Genomic DNA, 10,576 nt, shown 5'->3' with positions numbered 1-10,576 from the left:
ATTCAGAGGTACAACAGGATCTGGGACCCGGGCTTGCCCAGAGGAGGAACATCTCATGGCTCTCGTCCTCGGCAGAGCCTGATTCCGAAAAGGCACACGTCCGGCTCCTTGTCCCACACGGAAGGTGGCAGCCCTGAAAGCTGTTCCTGGTCTTCACCGTCCCCCTGCAGCCTATTCACAGGCACAACAGGATCTGGGACCCGGGCTTGCCCAGAGAAGGAACATCTCATGGCTCTCGTCCTCGGCAGAGCCTGATTCCGAAAAGGCACACGTCCGGCTCCTTGTCCCACACGGAAGGTGGCAGCCCTGAAAGCTGTTGCTGGTCTTCACCGTCCCCCTGCAGCCTATTCACAGGTACAACAGGATCTGGGACCCGGGCTTGCCCAGAGGAGGAACATCTCATGGCTCTCGTCCTCGGCAGAGCCTGATTCCGAAAAGGCACACGTCCGGCTCCTTCTCCCACACGGAAGGTGGCAGCCCTGAAAGCTGTTGCTGGTCTTCACCGTCCCCCTGCAGCCTATTCACAGGCACAACAGGATTCGGGACCCGGGCATGCCCAGAGGAGGAACATCTCCTGGATCTCTTCCTCGGCAGATCCTGATTCCGAAAAGGCACACGTCCGGCTCCTTGTCCCTCACGGAAGGTGGCAGCCCTGAAAGCTGTTGCTGGTCTTCACCGTCCCCCTGCAGCCTATTACAGGTACAACAGGATCTGGGACCCGGGCTTGCCCAGAGGAGGAACATCTCATGGCTCTCGTCCTCGGCAGAGCCTGATTCCGAAAAGGCACTTGTCCGGCTCCTTGTCCCACACGGAAGGTGGCAGCCCTGAAAGCTGTTCCTGGTCTTCACCGTCCTCCTGCAGCCTATTACAGGTACAACAGCATCTGGGACCCGGGCTTGCCCTGAGGAGGAACATCTCATGGCTCTCGTCCTCGGCAGAGCCTGATTCCGAAAAAGCACACGTCCGGCTCCTTGTCCCACACGGAAGGTGGCAGCCCTGAAAGCTGTTGCTGGTCTTCACCGTCCCCCTGCAGCCTATTACAGGTACAACAGGATCTGGGACCCGGGCTTGCCCAGAGGAGGAACATCTCATGGCTCTCGTCCTCGGCAGAGCCTGATTCCGAAAAAGCACACGTCCGGCTCCTTGTCCCACACGGAAGGTGGCAGCCCTGAAAGCTGTTGCTGGTCTTCACCGTCCCCCTGCAGCCTATTCACAGGCACAACAGGATCTGGCACCCGGGCTTGCCCTGAGGAGGAACATCTCATGGCTCTCGTCCTCGGCAGAGCCTGATTACGAAAAGGCACACGTCCGGCTCCTTGTCCCACAAGGAAGTTGGCAGCCCTGAAAGATGTTGCTGGTCTTCACCGTCCCCCTGCAGCCTATTCACAGGCACAACAGGATTCGGGACCCGGGCATGCCCAAAGGAGGAACATCTCATCTATCTCTTCCTCGGCAGAGCCTGATTACGAAAAGGCACACGTCCGGCTCCTTGTCCCACACGGAAGGTGACAGCCCTGAAAGCTGTTGCTGGTCTTCACCGTCCCCCTGCAGCCTATTCACAGGCACAACAGGATTCAGGACCCGGGCTTGCCCAGAGGAGGAACATCTCATGGCTCTCGTCCTCGGCAGAGCCTGATTCCGACAAGGCACACATCCGGCTCCTTGTCCCACACGGAAGGTGGCAGCCCTGAAAGCTGTTGCTGGTCTTCACCGTCCCCCTGCAGCCTATTCACAGGCACAACAGGATCTGGGACCCGGGCTTGCCCAGAGGAGGAACATCTCATGGCTCTCGTCCTTGCCAGAGCCTGTTTCGAAAAGGCACACGTCCGGCTCCTTGTCCCACACGGAAGGTGGCAGCCCTGAAAGCTGTTGCTGGTCTTCACCGTCCCCCTGCAGCCTATTCACAGGCACAACAGGATCTGGGACCCGGGCTTGCCCAGAGGAGGAACATCTCATGGCTCTCGTCCTCGGCAGAGCCTGATTCCGAAAAGGCACACGTCCGGCTCCTTGTCCCACACGGAAGGTGGCAGCCCTGAAAGCTGTTGCTGGTCTTCACCGTCCCCCTGCAGCCTATTCAGAGGCACAACAGAATTCAGGACCCTGTCATGCCCAGAGGAGGAACATCTCATGGCTCTCGTCCTCGGCAGAGCCTGATTCCGAAAAGGCACACGTCCGGCTCCTTGTCCCACACGGAAGGTGGCAGCCCTGAAAGCTGTTGCTGGTCTTCACCGTCCCCCTGCAGCCTATTACAGGTACAACAGGATCTGGGACCCGGGCTTGCCCAGAGGAGGAACATCTCATGGATCTCGTCCTCGGCAGAGCCTGATTCCGAAAAGGCACACGTCCTGCTCCTTGTCCCACACGGAAGGTGGCAGCCCTGAAAGCTGTTGCTGGTCTTCACCGTCCCCCTGCAGCCTATTCAGAGGTACAACAGGATCTGGGACCCGGGCTTGCTGAGAGGAGGAACATCTCATGGCTCTCTTCCTCGGCAGAGCCTGATTCCGAAAAGGCACACGTCCGGCTCCTTGTCCCACACGGAAGGTGGCAGCCCTGAAAGCTGTTGCTGGTCTTCACCGTCCCCCTGCAGCCTATTCAGAGGTACAACAGGATCTGGGACCCGGGCTTGCTGAGAGGAGGAACATCTCATGGCTCTCTTCCTCGGCAGAGCCTGATTACGAAAAGGCACACGTCCGGCTCCTTGTCCCACACGGAAGGTGGCAGCCCTGAAAGCTGTTGCTGGTCTTCACCGTCCCCCTGCAGCCTATTCAGAGGCACAACAGGATTCAGGACCCGGGCTTGCCCAGAGGAGGAACATCTCATGGATCTCTTCCTCGGCAGAGCCTGATTCCGAAAAGGCACACGTCCGGCTCCTTGTCCCACACGGAAGGTGGCAGCCCTGAAAGCTGTTGCTGGTCTTCACCGTCCCCCTGCAGCCTATTCAGAGGTACAACAGGATCTGGGACCCGGGCTTGCCCAGAGGAGGAACATCTCATGGCTCTCGTCCTCGGCAGAGCCTGATTCCGAAAAGGCACACGTCCGGCTCCTTGTCCCACACGGAAGGTGGCAGCCCTGAAAGCTGTTCCTGGTCTTCACCGTCCCCCTGCAGCCTATTCACAGGCACAACAGGATCTGGGACCCGGGCTTGCCCAGAGAAGGAACATCTCATGGCTCTCGTCCTCGGCAGAGCCTGATTCCGAAAAGGCACACGTCCGGCTCCTTGTCCCACACGGAAGGTGGCAGCCCTGAAAGCTGTTGCTGGTCTTCACCGTCCCCCTGCAGCCTATTCACAGGTACAACAGGATCTGGGACCCGGGCTTGCCCAGAGGAGGAACATCTCATGGCTCTCGTCCTCGGCAGAGCCTGATTCCGAAAAGGCACACGTCCGGCTCCTTCTCCCACACGGAAGGTGGCAGCCCTGAAAGCTGTTGCTGGTCTTCACCGTCCCCCTGCAGCCTATTCACAGGCACAACAGGATTCGGGACCCGGGCATGCCCAGAGGAGGAACATCTCCTGGATCTCTTCCTCGGCAGATCCTGATTCCGAAAAGGCACACGTCCGGCTCCTTGTCCCTCACGGAAGGTGGCAGCCCTGAAAGCTGTTGCTGGTCTTCACCGTCCCCCTGCAGCCTATTACAGGTACAACAGGATCTGGGACCCGGGCTTGCCCAGAGGAGGAACATCTCATGGCTCTCGTCCTCGGCAGAGCCTGATTCCGAAAAGGCACTTGTCCGGCTCCTTGTCCCACACGGAAGGTGGCAGCCCTGAAAGCTGTTCCTGGTCTTCACCGTCCTCCTGCAGCCTATTACAGGTACAACAGCATCTGGGACCCGGGCTTGCCCTGAGGAGGAACATCTCATGGCTCTCGTCCTCGGCAGAGCCTGATTCCGAAAAAGCACACGTCCGGCTCCTTGTCCCACACGGAAGGTGGCAGCCCTGAAAGCTGTTGCTGGTCTTCACCGTCCCCCTGCAGCCTATTCACAGGCACAACAGGATCTGGGACCCGGGCTTGCCCTGAGGAGGAACATCTCATGGCTCTCGTCCTCGGCAGAGCCTGATTACGAAAAGGCACACGTCCGTCTCCTTGTCCCACAAGGAAGTTGGTAGCCCTGAAAGCTGTTGCTGGTCTTCACCGTCCCCCTGCAGCCTATTCACAGGCACAACAGGATTCGGGACCCGGGCATGCCCAAAGGAGGAACATCTCATGGCTCTCGTCCTCGGCAGAGCCTGATTCCGACAAGGCACACGTCCGGCTCCTTGTCCCACACGGAAGGTGGCAGCCCTGAAAGCTGTTGCTGGTCTTCACCGTCCCCCTGCAGCCTATTCAGAGGTACAACAGCATCTGGGACCCGGGCTTGCTGAGAGGAGGAACATCTCATGGCTCTCGTCCTTGCCAGAGCCTTTTTCGAAAAGGCACACGTCCGGCTCCTTGTCCCACACGGAAGGTGGCAGCCCTGAAAGATGTTGCTGGTCTTCACCGTCCCCCTGCAGCCTATTCACAGGCACAACAGGATCTGGCACCCGGGCTTGCCCAGAGGAGGAACATCTCATGGCTCTCGTCCTCGGCAGAGCCTGATTCCGAAAAGGCACTTGTCCGGCTCCTTGTCCCACACGGAAGGTGGCAGCCCTGAAAGCTGTTGCTGGTCTTCACCGTCCCCCTGCAGCCTATTCACAGGCACAACAGGATCTGGGACCCGGGCTTGCCCAGAGGAGGAACATCTCATGGCTCTCGTCCTCGGCAGAGCCTGATTCCGAAAAGGCACACGTCCGGCTCCTTGTCCCACACGGAAGGTGGCAGCCCTGAAAGCTGTTGCTGGTCTTCACCGTCCCCCTGCAGCCTATTCAGAGGCACAACAGAATTCAGGACCCGGGCTTGCCCAGAGGAGGAACATCTCATGGCTCTCGTCCTTGGCAGAGCCTGATTCCGAAAAGGCACACGTCCGGCTCCTTGTCCCACACGGAAGGTGGCAGCCCTGAAAGCTGTTGCTGGTCTTCACTGTCCCCCTGCAGCCTATTCACAGGTACAACAGGATCTGGGACCCGGGCTTGCCCAGAGGAGGAACATCTCATGGATCTCGTCCTCGGCAGAGCCTGATTCCGAAAAGGCACACGTCCGGCTCCTTGTCCCACACGGAAGGTGGCAGCCCTGAAAGCTGTTGCTGGTCTTCACCGTCCCCCTGCAGCCTATTCAGAGGTACAACAGGATCTGGGACCCGGGCTTGCTGAGAGGAGGAACATCTCATGGCTCTCTTCCTCGGCAGAGCCTGATTACGAAAAGGCACACGTCCGGCTCCTTGTCCCACACGGAAGGTGGCAGCCCTGAAAGCTGTTGCTGGTCTTCACCGTCCCCATGCAGCCTAGTCACAGGCACAACAGGATCTGGGACCCGGGCTTGCCCAGAGGAGGAACATCTCATGGATCTCGTCCTCGGCAGAGCCTGATTCCGAAAAGGCACACGTCCGGCTCCTTGTCCCACACGGAAGGTGGCAGCCCTGAAAGCTGTTGCTGGTCTTCACCGTCCCCCTGCAGCCTATTCAGAGGTACAACAGGATCTGGGACCCGGGCTTGCTGAGAGGAGGAACATCTCATGGCTCTCTTCCTCGGCAGAGCCTGATTACGAAAAGGCACACGTCCGGCTCCTTGTCCCACACGGAAGGTGGCAGCCCTGAAAGCTGTTGCTGGTCTTCACCGTCCCCCTGCAGCCTATTACAGGTACAACAGGATCTGGGACCCGGGCTTGCCCGGAGGAGGAACATCTCATGGCTCTCGTCCTCGGCAGAGCCTGATTCCGAAAAAGCACACGTCCGGCTCCTTGTCCCACACGGAAGGTGGCAGCCCTGAAAGCTGTTGCTGGTCTTCACTGTCCCCCTGCAGCCTATTCACAGGTACAACAGGATCTGGGACCCGGGCTTGCCCAGAGGAGGAACATCTGATGGATCTCGTCCTCGGCAGAGCCTGATTCCGAAAAGGCACACGTCCGGCTCCTTGTCCCACACGGATGTTGGCAGCCCTGAAAGATGTTGCTGGTCTTCAACGTCCCCCTGCAGCCTATTCACAGGCACAACAGGATTCGGGACCCGGGCATGCCCAAAGGAGGAACATCTCATGGCTCTCGTCCTCGGCAGAGGTTGATTACGAAAAGGCACACATCCGGCTCCTTGTCCCACACGGAAGGTGGCAGCCCTGAAAGCTGTTGCTGGTCTTCACCGTCCCCCTGCAGCCTATTACAGGTACAACAGGATCTGGGACCCGGGCTTGCCCTGAGGAGGAACATCTCATGGCTCTCGTCCTCGGCAGAGCCTGATTCCGAAAAGGCACTTGTCCGGCTCCTTTTCCCACACGGAAGGTGGCAGCCCTGAAAGCTGTTGCTGGTCTTCACCGTCCCCCTGCAGCCTATTCACAGGCACAACAGGATTCGGGACCCGGGCATGCCCAAAGGAGGAACATCTCATGGATCTCTTCCTCGGCAGAGCCTGATTCCGAAAAGGCACACGTCCGGCTCCTTGTCCCACACGGAAGGTGGCAGCCCTGAAAGCTGTTCCTGGTCTTCACCGTCCCCCTGCAGCCTATTACAGGTACAACAGGATCTGGGACCCGGGCTTGCCCAGAGGAGGAACATCTCATGGCTCTCGTCCTCGGCAGAGCCTGATTCCGAAAAAGCACACGTCCGGCTCCTTGTCCCACACGGAAGGTGGCAGCCCTGAAAGCTGTTGCTGGTCTTCACCGTCCCCCTGCAGCCTATTCACAGGCACAACAGGATCTGGCACCCGGGCTTGCCCTGAGGAGGAACATCTCATGGCTCTCGTCCTCGGCAGAGCCTGATTCCGAAAAGGCACACGTCCGGCTCCTTGTCCCACAAGGAAGTTGGCAGCCCTGAAAGATGTTGCTGGTCTTCACCGTCCCCCTGCAGCCTATTCACAGGCACAACAGGATTCGGGACCCGGGCATGCCCAAAGGAGGAACATCTCATCTATCTCTTCCTCGGCAGAGCCTGATTACGAAAAGGCACACGTCCGGCTCCTTGTCCCACACGGAAGGTGACAGCCCTGAAAGCTGTTGCTGGTCTTCACCGTCCCCCTGCAGCCTATTCAGAGGTACAACAGCATCTGGGACCCGGGCTTGCCCAGAGGAGGAACATCTCATGGCTCTCGTCCTCGGCAGAGCCTGATTCCGACAAGGCACACATCCAGCTCCTTGTCCCACACGGAAGGTGGCAGCCCTGAAAGCTGTTGCTGGTCTTCACCGTCCCCCTGCAGCCTATTCACAGGTACAACAGGATCTGGGACCCGGGCTTGCCCAGAGGAGGAACATCTCATGGCTCTCGTCCTTGCCAGAGCCTGTTTCGAAAAGGCACACGTCCGGCTCCTTGTCCCACACGGAAGGTGGCAGCCCTGAAAGATGTTGCTGGTCTTCACCGTCCCCCTGCAGCCTATTCACAGGCACAACAGGATCTGGGACCCGGGCTTGCCCAGAGGAGGAACATCTCATGGCTCTCGTCCTCGGCAGAGCCTGATTCCGAAAAGGCACACGTCCGGCTCCTTGTCCCACACGGAAGGTGGCAGCCCTGAAAGCTGTTGCTGGTCTTCACCGTCCCCCTGCAGCCTATTCAGAGGCACAACAGAATTCAGGACCCGGGCTTGCCCAGAGGAGGAACATCTCATGGCTCTCGTCCTTGGCAGAGCCTGATTCCGAAAAGGCACACGTCCGGCTCCTTGTCCCACACGGAAGGTGGCAGCCCTGAAAGCTGTTGCTGGTCTTCACCGTCCCCCTGCAGCCTATTCACAGGTACAACAGGATCTGGGACCCGGGCTTGCCCAGAGGAGGAACATCTCATGGCTCTCGTCCTCGGCAGAGCCTGATTCCGAAAAGGCACACGTCCGGCTCCTTGTCCCACACGGAAGGTGGCAGCCCTGAAAGCTGTTGCTGGTCTTCACCGTCCCCCTGCAGCCTATTCAGAGGTACAACAGGATCTGGGACCCGGGCTTGCTGAGAGGAGGAACATCTCATGGCTCTCTTCCTCGGCAGAGCCTGATTACGAAAAGGCACACGTCCGGCTCCTTGTCCCACACGGAAGGTGGCAGCCCCTAAAGCTGTTGCTGGTCTTCACCGTCCCCCTGCAGCCTATTCACAGGCACAACAGGATTCGGGACCCGGGCATGCCCAAAAGAGGAACATCTCATGGCTCTCGTCCTCGGCAGAGGTTGATTACGAAAAGGCACACATCCGGCTCCTTGTCCCACACGGAATGTGGCAGCCCTGAAAGCTGTTGCTGGTCTTCACCGTCCCCCTGCAGCCTATTCACAGGTACAACAGGATTCGGGACCCGGGCATGCCCAGAGGAGGAACATCTCATGGCTCTCTTCCTCGGCAGAGCCTCTTTCCGAAAAGGCACACGTCCGGCTCCTTGTCCCACACGGAAGGTGGCAGCCCTGAAAGCTGTTGCTGGTCTTCACCGTCCCCCTGCAGCCTATTACAGGTACAACAGGATCTGGGACCCGGGCTTGCCCAGAGGAGGAACATCTCATGGCTCTCGTCCTCGGCAGAGCCTGATTCCGAAAAGGCACTTGTCCGGCTCCTTGTCCCACACGGAAGGTGGCAGCCCTGAAAGCTGTTCCTGGTCTTCACCGTCCCCCTGCAGCCTATTCAGAGGTACAACAGGATCTGGGACCCGGGCTTGCCCTGAGGAGGAACATCTCATGGCTCTCGTCCTCGGCAGAGCCTGATTCCGAAAAGGCACTTGTCCGGCTCCTTTTCCCACACGGAAGGTGGCAGCCCTGAAAGCTGTTGCTGGTCTTCACCGTCCCCCTGCAGCCTATTCACAGGCACAACAGGATTCGGGACCCGGGCATGCCCAAAGGAGGAACATCTGATGGATCTCGTCCTCGGCAGAGCCTGATTCCGAAAAGGCACACGTCCGGCTCCTTGTCCCACACGGATGTTGGCAGCCCTGAAAGATGTTGCTGGTCTTCAACGTCCCCCTGCAGCCTATTCACAGGCACAACAGGATTCGGGACCCGGGCATGCCCAAAGGAGGAACATCTCATGGCTCTCGTCCTCGGCAGAGGTTGATTACGAAAAGGCACACATCCGGCTCCTTGTCCCACACGGAAGGTGGCAGCCCTGAAAGCTGTTGCTGGTCTTCACCGTCCCCCTGCAGCCTATTACAGGTACAACAGGATCTGGGACCCGGGCTTGCCCTGAGGAGGAACATCTCATGGCTCTCGTCCTCGGCAGAGCCTGATTCCGAAAAGGCACTTGTCCGGCTCCTTTTCCCACACGGAAGGTGGCAGCCCTGAAAGCTGTTGCTGGTCTTCACCGTCCCCCTGCAGCCTATTCACAGGCACAACAGGATTCGGGACCCGGGCATGCCCAAAGGAGGAACATCTCATGGATCTCTTCCTCGGCAGAGCCTGATTCCGAAAAGGCACACGTCCGGCTCCTTGTCCCACACGGAAGGTGGCAGCCCTGAAAGCTGTTCCTGGTCTTCACCGTCCCCCTGCAGCCTATTACAGGTACAACAGGATCTGGGACCCGGGCTTGCCCAGAGGAGGAACATCTCATGGCTCTCGTCCTCGGCAGAGCCTGATTCCGAAAAAGCACACGTCCGGCTCCTTGTCCCACACGGAAGGTGGCAGCCCTGAAAGCTGTTGCTGGTCTTCACCGTCCCCCTGCAGCCTATTCACAGGCACAACAGGATCTGGCACCCGGGCTTGCCCTGAGGAGGAACATCTCATGGCTCTCGTCCTCGGCAGAGCCTGATTACGAAAAGGCACACGTCCGGCTCCTTGTCCCACAAGGAAGTTGGCAGCCCTGAAAGATGTTGCTGGTCTTCACCGTCCCCCTGCAGCCTATTCACAGGCACAACAGGATTCGGGACCCGGGCATGCCCAAAGGAGGAACATCTCATCTATCTCTTCCTCGGCAGAGCCTGATTACGAAAAGGCACACGTCCGGCTCCTTGTCCCACACGGAAGGTGACAGCCCTGAAAGCTGTTGCTGGTCTTCACCGTCCCCCTGCAGCCTATTCAGAGGTACAACAGCATCTGGGACCCGGGCTTGCCCAGAGGAGGAACATCTCATGGCTCTCGTCCTCGGCAGAGCCTGATTCCGACAAGGCACACATCCAGCTCCTTGTCCCACACGGAAGGTGGCAGCCCTGAAAGCTGTTGCTGGTCTTCACCGTCCCCCTGCAGCCTATTCACAGGTACAACAGGATCTGGGACCCGGGCTTGCCCAGAGGAGGAACATCTCATGGCTCTCGTCCTTGCCAGAGCCTGTTTCGAAAAGGCACACGTCCGGCTCCTTGTCCCACACGGAAGGTGGCAGCCCTGAAAGATGTTGCTGGTCTTCACCGTCCCCCTGCAGCCTATTCACAGGCACAACAGGATCTGGGACCCGGGCTTGCCCAGAGGAGGAACATCTCATGGCTCTCGTCCTCGGCAGAGCCTGATTCCGAAAAGGCACACGTCCGGCTCCTTGTCCCACACGGAAGGTGGCAGCCCTGAAAGCTGTTCCTGGTCTTCACCGTCCCCCTGCAGCCTATTACAGGTACAACAGGATCTGGGACCCGGGCTTGCCCA

The sequence above is a fragment of the Accipiter gentilis genome, unplaced genomic scaffold, assembly GCF_929443795.1.
Source record: "Accipiter gentilis unplaced genomic scaffold, bAccGen1.1, whole genome shotgun sequence".
In the NCBI taxonomy this organism is placed as follows: domain Eukaryota; kingdom Metazoa; phylum Chordata; class Aves; order Accipitriformes; family Accipitridae; genus Astur; species Astur gentilis.
Note: the sequence above shows the minus strand (reverse complement) of the source record.